Source organism: Anas acuta, chromosome 1, assembly GCF_963932015.1.
Source record: "Anas acuta chromosome 1, bAnaAcu1.1, whole genome shotgun sequence".
Taxonomy (NCBI): Eukaryota; Metazoa; Chordata; class Aves; order Anseriformes; family Anatidae; genus Anas; species Anas acuta.
The window spans coordinates 171,318,375-171,337,648 of NC_088979.1; positions in this window are offsets into that span (position 1 = coordinate 171,318,375).

Sequence of the window (19,274 nt, forward strand, 5' to 3'; positions counted from 1 at the left end):
ATTGAAAATGAAAAATAAGTCATTGGCAAATAGTCAGCCTTGCTTCTAAATATAATTTGCTCTTAGCATGATGGTATGACTGTTATGGCTATTACTATATTTCTATGAATAAATAGTTCATATTATTAAGAGACCTATTTCTATTCCAAGTAATGTGCTTTTTTTTTTTTTCTTTTTTTCTTTTTTTCTTTTTTTTTTTTTTTTTTACTAGAAGCAGTCAACCAGAATGTGATACTTTTGCAAGTATTACCTGGTTTTTATGTTACAATGTTGCTGTTAGTTTTTTTTTTTTTTTTTTTCTGTTAGATATTCCTACACATTCATATATATATAGATATACACATGTTCATATATATTTTATACAGTTTTGAATCTGCCAATATGAATTATGAAATCATATAACTACTGCAAACAAAGGAAACAATTCTTGTATTAAAAGAGACTCAATATACAAACTACAATGATTATCATAAAATTTCATGACAGTGAAAACATTAATATTTCAAATATGATGTTAGAGACAAGTGACAAAGTCCCCCTTTCAGTGTGTTTTTAAATATTTTTTTAATTTTTCAGATTCTCACTTGTCTGTGAAAATGCTGTGAAAGAAATGAATGCAGTATGTGAGCAGGTATCCTGAAATAACTGTTCAGAGCTTAAAAAGCAAATCAAATGAGAGCTACAGAAGTTAAAGAGAAAGGACATCCTTATGTTTTTACCATGTGTGAGTCTCTAAGGAGCACATGTTTGAATGAATAACAAAATAGAGCAGCAATGGTTAGATGACTCAATGTTATTTAAAGAATAGCTACTACAGATGAACAGAATTTCTCTAAAATTAGAAGAGAGTCAACCAGTATAAACTCAGAGGATAAACTGTGCCTCACAGAAGATTCATTCTACCATTATGCCAGCATTCTTCTGTTTTCTGATTCTAGATGATGAATGCAGTATTCTCATGTAATTGCAAAATTTCAAATAAAATTTCATACAAATATATGTTGTTATGGACAAATATGTATTTTAGGTACAAAATCTAGAAAGTTTTGTTTGTTTGTTTGTTTGATTTTTGTTTTTTTTCCATAGAAAAACAGTATCTGACAGAATAAACTTTTATGTGCTTACACAGTTAAATAAATATTTTACAGCAAAAACATCAATCAGTTTTCTATTAAAATATTTTGGGGTAGTTAGAGGACATATTTTTTGAAATTAATCTTATGCTTGCAGTTTTCTAATCTGTTGTCATACATAAAATGAAGTCACATTTCAATCCGAGAAAGCAGTTAATGGTTATCTATGACCAGGCCTAAAGAGTGTAATCTAGGAACACCTAGTCAGACACAGTGCGTTTGTCTCCAAAAACCCAGGAATGCATCAAACCCTTCCCACCTGTGACCTAACTAATATGGAAGGTAACCTAAAAATGTGACCAAGAAGGAGCCACATAATGTATACAACCTACAAAATCAAAGGAACAAGTCCGTAGAGCATGATATTTGCTTTAGAAAAGTGAAACTATACCAAGTATGATCAAGTAGGGGAAAAAAAAAAAAGATTTTAACTAAGCATATTCCAATATAGAGATTTTAGGAAAAAAAACAAAAAACAAAACAAAAAAAAATTCACTCATAAAAGACATGCTATTTTGGCAATAGAAAGCATCTTTGAAGTTTGAATATCTGCAAATAAAAGTACATGCCAGATTGGAGATGGATCGGAAATCAGTCACTTTTTGTTCTGATTCCTAATTATTTCATGTCTCCTTGGAAAGAGATTAAGTTCTACAGGAAATGAAGGCTAATTGTGGGTATTTTCCATCTTTATTTGAAGAATAAATAACTTTTAATATTCTGGTTTACTTGCTATTACTGTAATATCCCAGCACAGATGCAGTTAGCTGCTAACTTAACGTACAATAACTCTTCAGTATTATCTTGTCTGTTCCCAGGCAAAAATTTCAAGCCCCGTGCCTGATTAGAAATAGTTTGTATGAAACTTTGCCAATCCAGAGAAAAAACAGTCCTTTTTACCAAGAAAAAGTAATATTCCACGAAGAATCACTCTAAATTTCTTGACACTTCATATGCAAATATGTCCCAAATAACAGATTAAAAATATGTCTTGGGCTATTGCTTCTAGATGAACCTGTGACTAGTGAAACTGCTACATGTACAGTATACAGAGTATTTATCATTGCTGTTCTCATAGTGAAATTGGAGCTTCAGTGATAAACAGGAAATGTCATCCCACCACGTTTTTATTAAAAAACCATTATTATTAAAAAAAATAATTTTGTCATTATTTAGTGGACTTTCTGAAAAGAATACAAGATTGTTCTGTCTTGTGTTTCTACTTAGGTTGCTCTAAGTAGAAACTGCTCTAGTTTCAAATTCATCTAATATTGAAGTAGACATTGCACTATAGAGCTGAACAAATGTGCCTGGTGAATGAAGAATAATAGCAAATGCAAGTTATGGAGGAATATCAAAAGAGCTGGACTTCCAGGATTTCTTCAACAGTTATTTAGGATTACTCAAGTTATATGAATCAGTTGAACTTTTTCAAAGCCTTCTTTTCTGTAGTGAGGTCAATAACACAATAGCCTTAACCTCTATTCCATTTCTTGAACTATTTTACCAGTCTTGCTTTTCCACCCTACTTTTCTCCATGCCTTTCAGGAATTGATCCCTGTCTAAATGCTCCTAAAGGCAAGAAATTTCCCCTAGAGCCATATTTTAACTTTTTTCTTTTTTTTTGGTCCAGTTCTGGTCCTCAGCACCCTCGAAAGAATTTATCATTGTCTGTTTCTAGTGAGATAGCCCGTCCTCCAAATCAAATATATTCTGAGGAGCCCTAGATGAAAGGCTTTCCAAAACGTGTCTGAAAAAAAAAGGGAACATTTGTATAATTATATCAGTAATTATAACAAGTTATATCAATAACATCTGTTATAGTTACCTATCTGACATTATTGTGCGTGACTGCAGATGGCTAAGGCTGTTCTCTTGTTCTTTTGGATCCAGCAGTAATTTACATTAATGGAGGGTACATTATGTAGAAGAAAATCACAAAGCTTAGGACTTGTTTTAGCATTTTAACTGTCTTAACAAACTTTACAGCTATTTATTTTATTGATTTATTTATTTTTATAGAGCAATCACACTATGACTATGTCACTGAAATTACTTCATTACATTAATGCTAAAAGCATGCAAGGGGCAATAATCCCTTTTAATAAAATTTTCTTGAGTGATAAAAGAAAATCTGTATTTCCCCTTGTAGCCATAATAACTGCTAAGGTGACATGGGCAAAAGGAGTTTTGTCCATCAGTAAGGTTTCTGGCACTCCTGATAGAAGATCATTTTACCAGTTTGCTTGGAGCTTGGTTTTAGAAACTTCTTTGGACTGTTAAGTCAAGGACAGCAGTTGTTTGGCAATAAAAGTTGGGATTTTTATTCTTGGAATGTAATTTGAATTTCAGTGAGTAAAGGGAAAAGTTTGCTAAAGAGCAAAAGAAGTAATGGGACTCAGTAAGTCAAGCTGATGGTTGGACTTGATCTTGAAGGTCTTTTCCAACATAAATGATTCTATGAGATTCGGAGTGAAAACTAATGGAATACGAAAGGAAAGCAGGAGGTTGTGAGACTTTGCTTTGCTGTTTGTAGCCAATGGTCAGGACATCTTAGATATACACGGTCACTCTCTAGGAAATAATGCTGCAAGATGTCATTAATGCCAAACTCTTAATTGAAATGGAATTTCCTGACATTAAGTGGGAACACAGCAAAGCATTGTGAGAGCTGGGAAGTTTTAAGAAATATAAGTCCAAAGGTTGGATTTTCTTATATATTTGTAGCATCCTCTTTCCCTAGCAAATGGAAAAGGTTTGTAATAGTGTCAGTTAATTATCAGCTGTATTCCTTGACAGTATTCCATATACTGTGCAGAATAAATGTAGAGAAAAAAGTGGCTCCAGAAAGGTATGTTTTAGAGTATGAATTAAGAGCCCTTTTTTGTTGTTGTTGTTGTTCTGTTTTATTTTGGTTTTCTCACAGAAAGAGCTTAGCAACAGAAAGGGAAACTCTAATGCTAATCAGGATTTCTACACAGGCAGCAGATGATAAAGAAAAATCAGTGTGTGTTTCCATTGTGAGTTTCCTAACGGACCACTAGGAAATGAACCTAGACAGCAGTCACAGCCAGCATGTATCAGGCTCCCCTGAAATCCTCTTTGCAATAAAAGCAGACTCAGCTGTGGGTGATATCACTGGGGTACATAAAAGATGTGTAAGACAAACCCATCAGGAATTTTGTTGTTGAACTTATTTTCTGTTATTTATTTATTAATCTCTCTCACAACTGAAGACCGGGACATCTTTCAAGGAGCAAAGCTTTGTATGCAATGTTTTATTCTATGCAATTTTTATACAAATAATTTAAAATTAAGAATGAAATAAAGGGTTTGATATAGAATGAATCCTCGGGCGAAAGTGTATAATATATTTATCCAGCACTGAATTTCCCAGTTGGATTATTGCAGTATTCTGTTAAAGAATAAGAAAGATTTTAGAGCTCAGGAAGTCTCCACAGAACCTTTCCATGTAGATACCATAATGTAACATATTTTGATATATCTTATTTAGTTTCCAGACTGGGTAAACAGAGTCAGCCACACACTGTGTTTCAGCTGAGAATTTCAAGGCAGTTTGGGAGGTGAAATGTTGGTCTCCTGTTCACAGTACTGAGGACTACAGGGACTTCATTAGATATAGTATGGGCAGAAAAACAGGCATGTTTATGATGGTATCTAGAGGAATGGGACTATAGGGAAACATTTAAGTTATGCAATGATCCCTTAGTAGGCTATGGAGGTTATCAGCATAACATAGTAGATAAAGGAATGGTTTTGTCTAACCTTCTACCTAAGATTATTTTTTTTTTTAATTGAAGAATTCCCTCAGGAAACTCAAGGTATGGCTATAAGTTGTTAATGAACCAACAGCTAGGATTAACAGTTTTACCCAAGGCAAGGGAGCAAGCTAGGAAACAAGACTACAGGCCTGAAATTTGGGGATTCATTGGAATTGCAGGAGGAGACCAAATTTTTGATGTTTCGGGCCCAGTACTTCCAATTGTAGTAAGTAAACTGCTTATGTTCCTCTATCTTTAGTGGTAAATAATAACTATAATAATAACAATAACAATAATAATAATAATAATAATAATAATAAATTTTGATGGCATCTCTGATACATCATCCAGCATTATAAAACGCTGGAAAAGCTTCATTGAAGTTTATGACGTGACAGTTTCTATTTCACAGTTAATTGATCAGTTTTTAAAAGTCTAAAAAAAGCAAACAACAAAACAACAACAAGCTAAATTTGCAAGCTCTTGAAATGCATTTAAAGACATTACATAATGTTACAAGAAGCTTAATGGTACCCTTATGTATACTAATGCTAAACAAGAAAAAGGGTGGTTAATTCCCAGAAAGAATGTGAACGTTGTTGCGATGGTCATGTTACATGGGTATAGTTTGCAGCATACTCTGACTATGTCTTGGTCCAAGCTGAATTATGGAAATACAGGATTATGGGACAGTCACTACTGACCTGAATTATCCCTGTGAAGTGATAACGAGTTCAGGAGCATTATTCATTCTGGATGGAACGGTGGAGATTGACCAAGCAAAGGACTCCTCTCTGTGTCCCTTCTCAGGGTACCTGCATGTAACTGACAGTAATATGGAATTTAGTTCTGCAAATACCAGATGATGCAAATGGAGACAAATAATGCAACTTCCCCTATATGATAAGGCACATCTGTAGAAGAAAGAACCATGAGTACCGTAACCAGTCATCAAATCAGCAAAGTGATTTTGGATGTGAACTAACAATAAAACAAACAAATGAAAACATAACAGAAGTCAGAGATGTTTCCAGCAGAAGTAGAGAGTATTAAAGATACCAGTGAAGTATTGTATTAAGCACTAAATACGGTTCTCTTTGATGATCAAGACAGGTGAGCTGTATAAGTGCAAAAAACAGATAGAATGAGTGGACGCTAAGGGTCAGTATTATCAGTAGATATTGTAAGAGCAAAAGTATACCTGTGAGAAAATATTTTATAATTTGTAAAAGTATCAAAATAATAAAAGCTATAAAAGAAAATAAAAGTTTTAAACTTAAAGGACAGTGTTGGCACATGGTTAATTATTATAAATTTACCTGCAGAGGGACCTGGACAGGATGGGTCGATGGGCAGAGGCCAATGAGATGAGGTTCAACATGGCTAAGTGCTGGGTCCTGCACTGTGGCCACAACAACCGCACACAATGCTACATGCTTGGGGCAGAGTGGTTTGAAAGCTGTACAGAGGAAAAGGATTTGAGGGTGCTGATTGATGCTCATCTGAACATGAGCCGGCAGTGTGCCCAGATGGCCAAGAAGGCTTATGGCATCCTGGCTTGTATCAGGAATAGTGTAGCCAGCAGGACAACGGAGATCATCCCTTTGTACTCTGCTCTGGTGAAGCCACACCTCAAGTAACGTGTTTCAGTTTTGAGCCCCTCACTACAAGAAGTACATCGAGGCCCTGGAACATGTCTTGAGGTGGTAGCATCACCATCCCTGGGGGTGTTTAAGGAAAGGCTGGATGTGGTACTTAGGGACATTGTTTAGTGGGTGATATTGGTGGTAGGGAGATGGTTGAACTAGATGATCTTGGGGATCTTTTTCAACCTTAATGATTCTGTGATTCTATAATTTTTTCACCATTCATATACTTTTTCAGTATATAAGAAGGTAAGACATATTAGATTTAATTATTTGGCTTGAGCAGTGTCTGACATGATAAGAATATGAGTTCTTAGGTATGAAATTTTAAGTTGCATTCTTGTTCAGCTAGTGGAGTTATAGATTATGACATTTCTATATGACAAAAACAAGATTTCAGAGTTGGTCTTTGAAGTTGAACTGAAAGTAGTGACTTACCTATCTCCTGCCAGGCAAGGGTGATGATGTGGAAAAGATGGACCATGACACTTGCAGAAGTGTGATCTTAATCATAAATTTTTGTTGTTGCTGTCAGTATTTACAGCTTCTCCAGCAACATACATACAGGGAAAGTTGCTTAAATTGTAGAGTAAAATATTTAGGAAATTTAGGAAAACATTGTTTACAAGGAAGTTAGGTAATACTTTTTTTACTTTAAAAAAAAAATGTCTAATGCAAAAGGTGATCTTAGAATATGTTTTAAAATTAAATACTGACCCTTGAAACAAACACATATAAGAGCTGTCTCTGGGACAGATGATCTAGATGATAAGACTGAACTAGTTCCATGTGTTCTGTCTTAATGCTTGTATTATACTCCTTGACATTTTTTTTTTTTTTTTTTTTAAAAAAAAAGCATTGTTCTATAAGTAGTCTATTCTCTTTTGGACAAACAGCAGTCTGATGCTTTGTGTGTCTGATATTCTTAATATGAAAGATAGGATAGAACACCTGAGAAATTGGATAGGTGTTATACCTGGTAAGTTTATCCTGTTACGTATTTTTTCCTGGAGCCATTATGCGATATCTATGTGATCAGTGACCCAGTGATTCCTGTTACAAGCCCCTTTAGGTACTACCATCAAAATAACTAAATGACTATATATCCACATCTTGTAGGTATCCAGATGTAACAGAAAGACAAGCACAAATTAGTATCAAAATTATCAGTAGAAATAATGCTCAATGACTAGAGATCTGCAGTTTACTCACAACAATGCTGTTTTGCAACTCTTTCATAAAGTAGATTTCTCCACAGGATTTTCACTCTCACACCACTGAAAAATGCTTGACAAGAAAAGGCTTGAATTTCTTTGGATTAAGATACACATTCTCTCCTTGAATACACCCAGTACTGGCTCAGACCCAGATCTCACATTGCCAAACTGCTCCAAATAATCCTTTCATCATTCAACATAACAGTGAATCCAGCTGAAATGCATGTGGATTTTGCCATCTGGGAAGGAAGAGTAAAGTTAATGCTTCATTGACACGTATTTTAGCACTCTTTTTCTTGATATTCACAAGTTTTGGTTACATACACATCAACTTGTCTCCAGGTTTTCAGATATCTGAAAGTCATTGGATTAAACATTCTGGAAAGGAACACAGTTTTACTGATATTTTAAATCCCAGTTGCAATGGGCATTTATTATGTACCACACACTTCAGATCCAAACAGACATAATTTTCTGTATGCCAAGGTAAGTTGTCAAGAAACAATTTGTGCAGTATGAGTGTGGATAAATGGGGATTTCTGCTTGGAGCTCGTGTACATATGTGGGGACATGCAAAAAGTTTGTGGAAGAGAGCAGAGTGAGAAGAATGCATGGGACTCAGTAAGAAAAATAAGGTAAGGTCAGAAGATACATTCATGATTTGAAGCTCTGGAGTTAGGATCTGAAGTAGATGACAGATACAAAAGTTTTCTCTACTGCTGGCAGAGAGATTGTAACTATCCTGGGACTCAGCAGTAGGAAACAGACACATTGTGAATACCAGTGGGAATGAAATAAAGAACAGAATCTGCAAGACTTTCAGCAGACAGTTTAGCCTAAAAATAAAATACAGCTTCGTGGAATTCTTTTGAACATGGGGATATGTATCTCTGGCATTGTTACTGTTTTGTATATGGAAAGTGAAAAATTGTTCTGTTTGTCCTAAGAGAGAAGTTTGGGACTAAAGAGAAAAGCGTAGTGCCAAACCACTAGTCACCCAGATAAACATGAAAAGAGACTATGATAACTGATCAAGGATTCAGTAGGGTCTGCATAAGCAAAGACAGAATAAATGGTAGAGAAAATGGGTCTGAAATTAAAGAAGAAAAAAAAAATGTGGTGTGGTTTCGCTGATGCAATGACATTATATAAGCATGATTACTGATGAGGTGATAAAAGGCAGCAGGGAGCCATGAATAAAGATATCTAAATAAGGTCATAAACACATGAGTCATCAAAAACAAGAATCCTTAGAAACATTTTGGTGTACAAACATTTTAGTTTGCAAGGCTTTCTTTAGAAAAAGGACTTTTCAAGTAGAGAATCAAATCAGTTCCCTTTAGTTAGCAAAATGCATATATCAATTTTCAGCTTGGAAAGAGACTATATAGGAAAAAAATGATGTTTTTTTTTTTTTGTTGTTTTGTTTTGTTTTTTTAAAAAGATACTTTGGTAAACTTTTCAAAGTTTATAACATTATGAGAATGAAATGACAGATTGCCACAGTCTGGGTCACAGAATACAAGATAGGTATTTTCATGCTCCAGGATAATTACAACTACTCTCTAGTTTCTTCAGGCAGGAACGGTTTCTGAAATTGCACTACTACAATTAACAGATTAATTCTACCTGCTAAAACTTTTGGCTGAAAGGAGAGAAAACAAAAGAGAATACAACAAATGTAGATGTCTTTTAGACATATTTTGACTGAGCACTAAATGTTTGGAGTTCTAGATTTTACTCAGGAACCCCCTAAACATTTTGTCTTAATGTAGCTTTAGAAGTGCATAGTGGCAAGTAGTATGAATTTGAAAAAGTAATAAAAATACCCCACTATGGGATATTTTCTATTGTCTTTATTATTGTAGTACAAAGGCTGTGTGTGAATAGAATACTTGTATTCACTGTATGTGTATACAATACATACAATAGCTGTTGCCAGGGAACTGACTGTATAGCTATATTGAAATTATCAGCATTTAATTCTGTGATTGGAATGGTGGTACTACATAGGAAAAATATTACCCACTCTCAGTGTCTGTGGATATTCAGGATTTCTGGAAAATGCAGTTATTTCAGATTTGGATAATACTGCGTATGAAACTACATGTATAATATATAGCCCAGTATTCCAAATCAGCTCATGAGATTTGGATCCACAACTACTTATAACTTTGGAATGAGGTTTTCATACCATGGTCTATGTTTTTATCACTTCTCACGTGAAATATCCTTCCCATTGTATAATTCCTTATTTAGTGAGAAGTTGCAAACATCAGTATTTAAATAGCACTTTCCTAATCTGCAACACAAGGAAGCCAGATTAGTCCTAATACTGAGATTGCTGATACTCCATGTTCCATGTTGAAATTGCAGTTCTATTTATCCTTCACCTTCTTTCAGTCTGACATATCTCCTTACTGGCATTTTTCAGTGTTGTTAACAAAGAAAAATGTGTTCTGTTTATTTTTAGATAACATGGACGAGTAAAGTTCAAAGTTTTGTATAGAAATACAGTGGCTTTGAGTTCACATTATTCACATTATCTTTTGTTAATTGTTCCATTTAGAAATTTCAGCCAGTGCTTAAGCTTCATTAAGGCATATAGCAAATATGACTTGCTGTAAAGGCATTAAGAAATAAGGGCACTGTCATTTTTCCTATCCATTAACAAGTAGGAGCAGAAGGAATTGATTTTGACTTCATATACTTTTTGAAGCATTTCTGTTTAGTTTTTAAATCATGTCACCAGAAGTTTAAAAATATGCCATTAGTTCCATGTAGACTTTTGTTTACATTTCATATGTATAATAGCAGCTAAGGAAAAACATCTTAATGATAAAACTAGTGACTATTCTTAAATTCTGAAATAGCACATTTTCTTACATTTTTTTAAAGAACACAGCAGAATTAAACATTTAAACTAACTTTCATGATGAATACATGTATGTGGAGAAAAAGTCACTGAGATTAAAGTCTTTGATGTTATCTCAGAGACTTTTGGTTTTAAAGAATATTTTAATTATGACAATTGCTATTTAGGATTTCTGTCAAAGAAAGAAATAATCCCAAATATTCTAAATTATGGAAGGAGAAATTGTAAATCACCAAGTGTACTTTGAAGCGAGTTAGTCTCACCTAACTGAGACTTGTTGCTGGTGTTTACAGGAAAGAAGAGAATGCTAAAAGAATGTGCAAGCTGCAGCTTTGAATTAGCTTTTGCTTGTTTAGTGCAAGAGTAGAGGTAATCTAGAGGTAATCAAAGCTCAGGTGATCTGTTTGCTCTGGTTGTGTATCATCTGTGATTTGAATCAAGTAATCAAAATAAAATGTAACCTGCACTGCATTAAGGAGCTGGATAGAAAGAGATTTATGGCCCAGTATACTTGGAAATCTCATTTTTCTGTTTCAGACAGTGTCCAAATTCATCCAGCTCAGGAAACACAGCTATAAAAGAGGGAAACATTTTGGAAATGTCATCTTGTCAGTAATCACAGATTTTCAAGACATTAACTGTAATGAATATGAATAGCCAAACTTCAACTTAAAGGAATACCCAAATTTTTAAGATGGATATTACTCAGAACCCCTCACGCCCTCTTTTCTTGTGATCTGTGAATTTTGCTTTGCACTTTGAGTTGTCAGCTATGACTGTTCTCCTTTGGGCAAACAACAGTGAGGGGAAGAGAGAAACATGGGCTTTACAATACTTCTCCCATGCTGCTTTCTCTGCAGTTGAAAGGAAAAAGTGCACTCCTGATTCAGATTGTTGTTTGTACATGTATAATAATGTAGGCAAATTTCTGAGCTTGTTCTTGTTACTCTAGCCTGGTGAGTGGTGGCACTGATAATTCATTAGGAGTGTCTAATCCTCCTTCATGGGGGATAAACATGTACAATTTAGATTAATCTTCAGGATTCTGCTGAAGCAACTGTAGCAACCCAGAAGTGGAGATGTAAGAGAAGATGTCCAAAACAGAAGTGGTAGTGGAGTAAAAAAACAAGATGTGTGAAAATGAAATGCAAGAGATAAATTAGCAAAAATGAGTGAATGATCTATTAATGTCTAAAGCTTTTAGATTCAATATCTCTGTCCATTCAGGGCAGTATACTGAAAGAGGCTTCTTTTCACTGCAGCACTCCTCAAGATAATTTTACTTCTATTTTGACTACATTAAATAACTAACTGATATTTTAAACCATCACTAATCATTTAAGACAATCCACAGCATTAAATATTTCTAGGCATTTTATTCATTTTATCTGTTTTGTTTGAATGATCTTTTTCCAACTTCTTTGAGAGATTTCAGTTATGTATTCTTTTTACTCATTGAGAGCCCATTGAGAGATACTTCAGAGAAAGTTTTGAGAATTGTAAAACTAGTCACTCAAAAAATGATGAATGTCTGAACGGTTTGTGTAAATTTATTTAGGTTGTATTTGGATTTTGAGATTATCTTCCATGATATAATTGCTACCCTGTTTTCTGCCTTCCTAGTAAATAGAACTGGCTCTGTAAAAGATGATATAGTGATAAAATAACAATTTAAATTCCATGTTAGGTAAAGGGAGACAGAAACATCTGGAAAAAAAAAAAAAAAGTCTAGTTTACTGAGGGTGGGGTCCCGCATTGTAGATAAGCTCTTCTAACTCCTGCTTCCTGTCCTTGGATTGTGTATCCTATCTCCATTGCAGTGCTGGCTCTATTGGTTTTATTTGTTTGATTTTTTTTGGGGGGGGGAGAGAAGAGAAGGATATATGTGTGTGTGTGTGCGTTTTGGTTGGTTGGTTTCGATTTGTTTTGTTTTGTTTTTATCCCAAAACCTCAAGTTCACAGAACTAAAATGGTAAAATGCTTTTTAGATTTTTAAGGGTTAGAATATTCCTTTTCTGGTATTTTTCTCATCCAACAGGAATATTACACAGTCCCAAAAGCTGCAGAGTTGGCAGAAGGTATGCAGCAGATTTGTCAGTTCCACCCTCGAAACTAGGAGACCAGATTATCTTTAGGCACTCTCTAAATTATCTTTTTTCCTTTTTCTCTACCACATACCAAAAATTTAACTTTCCCAGGGGAGGATCCAGTCTTAAGCTAGGGCACTCAGCTCCTCTTTTAAGGAGGGAGGAAATAATAGCAGGAAATAATAGGAAGTGTCCAATGCTCCTATTCCCTTGGGATCTAGTCTACCTAAGGAAATAATTATCGATAGTCAGATGGACTTGTATCACCTGTTTCACCTACAGAGTTGATTCTAAGATCTCCGGGGTGAACATACTCTTACCCCTTCTCTCAAAATTGAACCATTCAACAGCCTGAGGAAATAAAAGGGAAAAGAGAAGAGGAAGCCTGACTATAGTGGGTTATTAGGGTGTTCAGCTGGGAGTGAGGAAGGTGATTCTAGTTCTCTCTAACAGGCCTGACAGATCACTGGAGTGCCCCCTGAGATATATGTAAGCTTTAGTGGAACATGCCATGTGTCTACCAAGTAATGAAACTTACCTTCTGTGCACAGAGAGAGCAGCAAGAGAAAACTAGTAAGTTTATTGATGGAGACCATACAGGAGGGCTGCATATCCCAAACTGAACATTACATTGAACGTCTATGGATACCAGAGAGAAACCTTTTGCTCTGTCTGGAGACACAGTGAATAGTCCTGGTGTTGTGCAACATACTAAGATTCAGGCTGGACAGATAGGGAATCTTCTATTTTGCTGATCTAGCTAGGTGGAAAGATAAATCAGACTGTGATAAGATTTCATAATTGTTTGCAGAAAAGAAATACTTAGGTCAAGATGAGAACAGATCACACATTCATTGTTTTTTAAGAGACTGTATTCTATAGGGCAGAAATCCTTAGATGTATAAAATACCTTTAGAAGAAATCTTTAATAGAAGAGGTAATATGTCTACAGACTATGAAACAGATAAGAAAATTCACTTATCCTGGAATACAAGTAATAAAAATAGTCCTTTCAGCCTCAAAAGAAACCTCTCAATCTGAATGATAATTTAGATAGATTCATTAAGTTTGGTATAGTACAGAGTGTTCAATAGCATGCTGAACAGATTCATTCCTCAGTAGCTATATTTCAGTGGAGAAGATGATCACAAATAATTTGGAATGTCTGTGGTGAAAAAAAAAATATATATATCATCCCCTAACTAATAAAGATGACTTTTTTGCCCCCCCCCCCAAAAAAAAGAAAAGTCCAGTATTCTGCATTGATTGTGAATAATAATGATTTGTTTTCTTTGAAAAGATGTTCGCAAGCATTTAATGCTTTGTTTCAAGAATAAAGGTTTTGCTATTTAGAGGAATGCTTTGTTCCTGAAATATATTCGCCAAAGATATTAATAGCTGATGCTTTTCAAATCATTCAGATAGTACAAAGAGGACAGTCAAATGTAAGGTGAAACAATGCAGAAAGATAACCAGACGTGCAAATAAGCTCTGAAAATGGCTCACCAACAACAAATGTAAGGTTAAAGAAAGCACAGAACTAGGAGAAGACATATCCTGTTATGGGATACACATACATCTCGATAAAATATGTGTAATTCCTTGACTTATAGAAAGAAAATGGTGCACAAAAATTCATGGGAACAGCACGTTTCAGGGAAATTTTTTACCTAGTCCAACTGCTAACTTTTAACTAACACCTTTGTAAGTTTGTAAAACAGCAAAACAAGTAGGAAATACTGATCAAAGCACGGAGCTTGAAATTTTTACTTACATGTAGTTCGTGAAGGAACCTCTACTGCAATTGTAGTACAGTAAGTGTGGGACCATGTCACCTGGTGCTTGCAATCAGGGCCTTGTGTTTTATTGTGTTATTTTGTTTTCCTCAAGGGAAACTAAGTTTGGTAGAAAAATGTCATGAGTTTAGAATAATGACAACAAAAAAATAAGTTAGAAAAGAATTTTGCATTTCAGAAGCTTTTATTTTTCAGTTTCAATTATACAACTTGGAAGCAGAGATGAATGAGGAAAAGACTATGTGGTCACATTAAAAAATATATAAACTCAAGTTTGGATGGAAATGAAGTAGAAAGACATAGTAGTCTGATTTTGGAACTAGATGTGTCTGGTCAGAAGAAAATTATTCACAAGGTCTGATGGTCATCTCTCCCAGAATATGGTCTGTCACTGCAAAAACCACAGCATAAAATCAAACTGAAAGATAGTGATGGCTGTTAATATCTTACTCTTATAATGACTTTGAAATAGATTTTTGTAATGTAGATGAAGCTGTACTATTAAGAATAATAGGCTTTATTCTGTGTCGATTCCAGATGATTGTTGGCTATTTTCCAGATGTGAAAGTATCAGAAATATAAGTACTAAATATAAAATTACGTCAACTATGTGGTTAAGTTAGAGTAGTATCCTTGAATCTGATCCTTTTACCTGCTCCAATATTGTTTAACAGAAATCAGAAATTAGACCATTCAGTTGTTTAGCTAAGAATAATGGCATTGTATGCTGCTGTAAATGTTATAAGAGATTATAGGGATGTGCATGTGCATGTATACGTACATGTGTATATATGGAGGGGGGATAAAGGCACATATGATGGATCAAATCTGTTAATACCAGATAAATTGGTATATGTGTGTATTATTCAAATACATACAAAAAGTAAAAATATGGGAAAAGAAAATTTGAGGAATTTTCCCTTATTCAGGGATAAGTGGTAGCTAAACAAAAAAAGAGCTGTGTGAAGAATATAAATCACATTTTCAGAGTCCTCATCAAGAATATGTAGGAAAGAGGTGGACTCTGTATGCTTGCCTTCTAAAAAAGAACAAACTGTAGAGTGCAAAAGTACGAGAGGAAGTGCTGAGCAAAGAAACACAGGGCAAATATGTAGTAATGTGTGTGTATTGTCTCATTGGAAAGGGTTGTTGAAGGGCAAGTAATGTGTAACTTTGTGTTGCAAGGCAACACCTCTGGAACATTCTTGTAAAACTGGTTGGACGTCTGTATACAAGCAGAGCCAATTTGGATACAAGGACAGGTGCAGACCTTACCTCTTCCTTTTTCAGCTCTTAGAAAAATATTTGTAATTTGTTTGATAAATAACAAAGGTTTGCCTTAGAAACGAGCCCAGGGACATAATTTGCTTTACCTGCAGGACACCTGCAAATGCAGGGCTGATTCCTAGATTGTGAGGGCCATGTCACACTGCTGTGTCCACTCCTTCCCTGCTGAGATGCCTGGCTTTATGACAAGGAAGCAAAAGTGTGTATAGTGTGCACCCAGTCTTCATTACGGATCTGTACTGTGGAGAAAGGGTGAGCAACAGGGCACGCCAGTCTTTCAGCATCAGTGTTTAGTTCTTGGACATTGATAGTCACGTAGCATTATTTGCTGTCTAGTCTGCCTTTTGCTGTCTTATTTGCTTAGCCTGAATCTCGATTTTTAGTGAACCTAATCTGACTGTTTACCTGTATCTTGCTTCTTTCTTCCATTTGGTTATAAAATATACTTTCTCAGCTAAGCAGCTCCATTCCTTGAAGTACTGATGATTGTCAGTTCTTTCCTCCCTGTTCTCTTTTATCCCACCTAGTATATTTTTCATTCTGTTTAAAGGTCTGTACCACAATCTGCTCATCATCCGTTCATTTGTTCCCATTTTTCCTTGCTGAGTCTTAGATTTGGCTCGTCTCCTCTTCAGGTCAATGCTTCCTCCGTATTTCTTGCAGCCTGTAGAAGCAGGGTCACAGACAGCCTAAAAGATAGACTCCTTTTTTCTTTTAGTTCTAACATCTGTTCGGTCCCACCCCAACTTTCTCGACTGTTATGTGAACATTCTCAATTTTCTTACAGTGACTCCATAGCTTTGGTTTACATGAGGCTTATACAGGCCTGTTCCCTCTCCTGTGTCTTACTGCAGGAGCTATGAAAATGTACTCAGAAAGAAGCACTCAGAAGGTAAGCGGGGACTGAGCACAGTGACTTGCCTTGCAAAGCTGGTGCCTGTGCCGGCTGGTACAGACATGTGAGAAAGGCTCTGGCAGGTTTTTAAGTATGTATTAGTTTTAACTGTCAGACCCGAGAGCACTAGCAGTCCTTATGTGCCCTAAGCAGTCTCACCTGGGACCCTGTCCCAGTCAAAGTAGGGTTGCACAGTCCATAGGTGCATAAAGATTGCAGCATTGGATAGGTAGGATTTTGTAATACACAAGGACACAAAAACTTTGTTTGATGTTTATTACAGACCACCACAAATCACCACGAGAAATTATACTATGAATATTAAAAAATTAAAGATATATATACATAAATAGGCTACTGAAAATATTACCAAAATGCAAATATATAAGTAGTAGATATTATCGATATCACACTAATTAATAATAGCAGCAATGAGAAGTAGTAGAAAGGCAATTAGAGGTAGTAAAATCAGTAATATAGCAGCGAATATGGATTGGTATTACAAGTTCAGCAAACATCAATAATACTATGACAGTAAATATATTTCTTATGGATAACAAACTAATATAACAGCAAAAATACTTGTGACAAACACACTTATCAGGACTCTATTTATCATGACTATGTTTGTTTCCACTATACTAATTAAGACTTTCATACTTTTATATGCATATATTCATAAAATCACTGGTAAAATAAGCACATCAAATGAATCCCAGAAGGGGACAGGTCAGGATCATACCGACCTCGCAGGGTCTAATTAAAAAAGCTGATCTCAAGAGAGACCCCAGAAGTGAGCCCAGAAAGGAGACTTCAAAAAAAGTGTCTTCAAAGTGTCTTAAAGTGTCTTCAAAGCTGATCCATGTCATAGGGTGTGGAGCATCTTAGAGTTTGAGTAAACATTCCAGCAACACAGTTAATCTGATGTTCCAGAAAAGCTTCAATCTGTTTAAAAATGAGAGAGGGAAATGCAAAAAAATGAGGCCCTGTCACAGAGACATAAGAGAGCACAGGATACCACCACTTCAGGCAGCACTATTGGTTAACAGATGCTGTTAACTTTTATCTTTCTCCTGAGACAGCCAATAGATGACAACATTCCTTATTTTCCTTTACATTCTTTAAACAAAATTTTATTTCTCAAATCAGTTCCCACTTTGTCAGGTTGATTCCCTCTGCTTTTAAATATTTCACCTTTCCAGGTGATAAACTGTTCCTCAGTTTCTTGTTTTGTCTTTATTGATGGTCTCTTCAAGCTACCTCTGCTTTTCACTTACTTGTCCAGCTGCTCTTCAAGGATGCCACCTGAACCCCTCAAGAAGTCCATAGTTCTGAGGCCAGTTTCTAGTTTGAAGACCAAGTTCCTAGGCCTGCAGTTCCCTGGCTGGCAGACATTTTCTCCTGTCAGTGTTTAGCAGCCATTTTATGTTAGTACTTTCTCAGTATAATGAGGTTACCTTCATAACTACTACTACACCCACACCTCCATCCTACCCATTGCAGCAGGAGCTTCATTTAAGCTGAGGCCTGGGCTATGACTCCCAGTTGAAGCTATGATGTAGCTCTACTTCTTCAAGACCTGTCTCTGGCCCTGTCTCCTGGTCTCCTGGCTGGATCCATCAGATAGACCCTAACCCTGGTTCATCGCTTGTTTTAACCAAGGCTGTCTGCAGACCCTGTTGTCAGTCCCAGCTCTTCCCAGCATGGTCAGTCCCTGTTGGATGGCAACTATTGGGTCCATGACCCTACTTGCTCCCCAGCTGTCCCCTGCTGTGCCCTCACACTGACATGTTCCTTACGTATGCAGTCTGGCCAGTCTGAGGGTTACAAAAATGGCAGTGACAAATTCCTGTGTTAAAGCAGAGCCATGATACAAAAAGAGTATAGAATTATCTTCAGTTATCTTTCCTCCCCATAGTTTCACCGTGTGTAGCTCTGCTGCAGCTTTAGCATCATGAGGAAGTTGTTTGCAGAAGGTACTGTAGGTGGGGAAAAGAAAACTCCATGCCTTGGAAGAATTGGCTGCTTATTAATTTCCTCTATGTTAGGTTTCTTCAGACAAAAATTAGTCTTTATGACTGATTTCGTCTTAATGTTGCACTACTTCCTATAGTGCACTGACTCTTCCAACCCCGTTGCTTGGATTCTGACCTTGATTGTACACTCTTTCATGGATAATAGGTGCAAGCTTCAAGAATATCTATTGTTATACTTCTTAATTTTCTAGCCAGTTCAAGACCCTTTCTCTTGAAGAAAATGTTTGAGATTAGTAAGTGACTTTCAGGTTTGCCTGAAAAAATAATGAAGCCTTCAGACGTTTGGCTTGCGTGCTTTTTATTTAATTTTATTCCTCCCTCGCAGCTTGGATCATGGAGCTGGAGCTGAGGGAGCAGGCAGGCATGTCTTCAAATTGTAATTCGCCTTCAGCTGTAGCCTTTCCTGGCATATGAACACAGTCCCTGCTGCAGGGCTCCCATTCATGCTGCTTCTTGTAAAGCTTGAGCTATAGTCACTCTTACAATATACTGAATGCGGGAGTGTCTGTTTAAGACTATG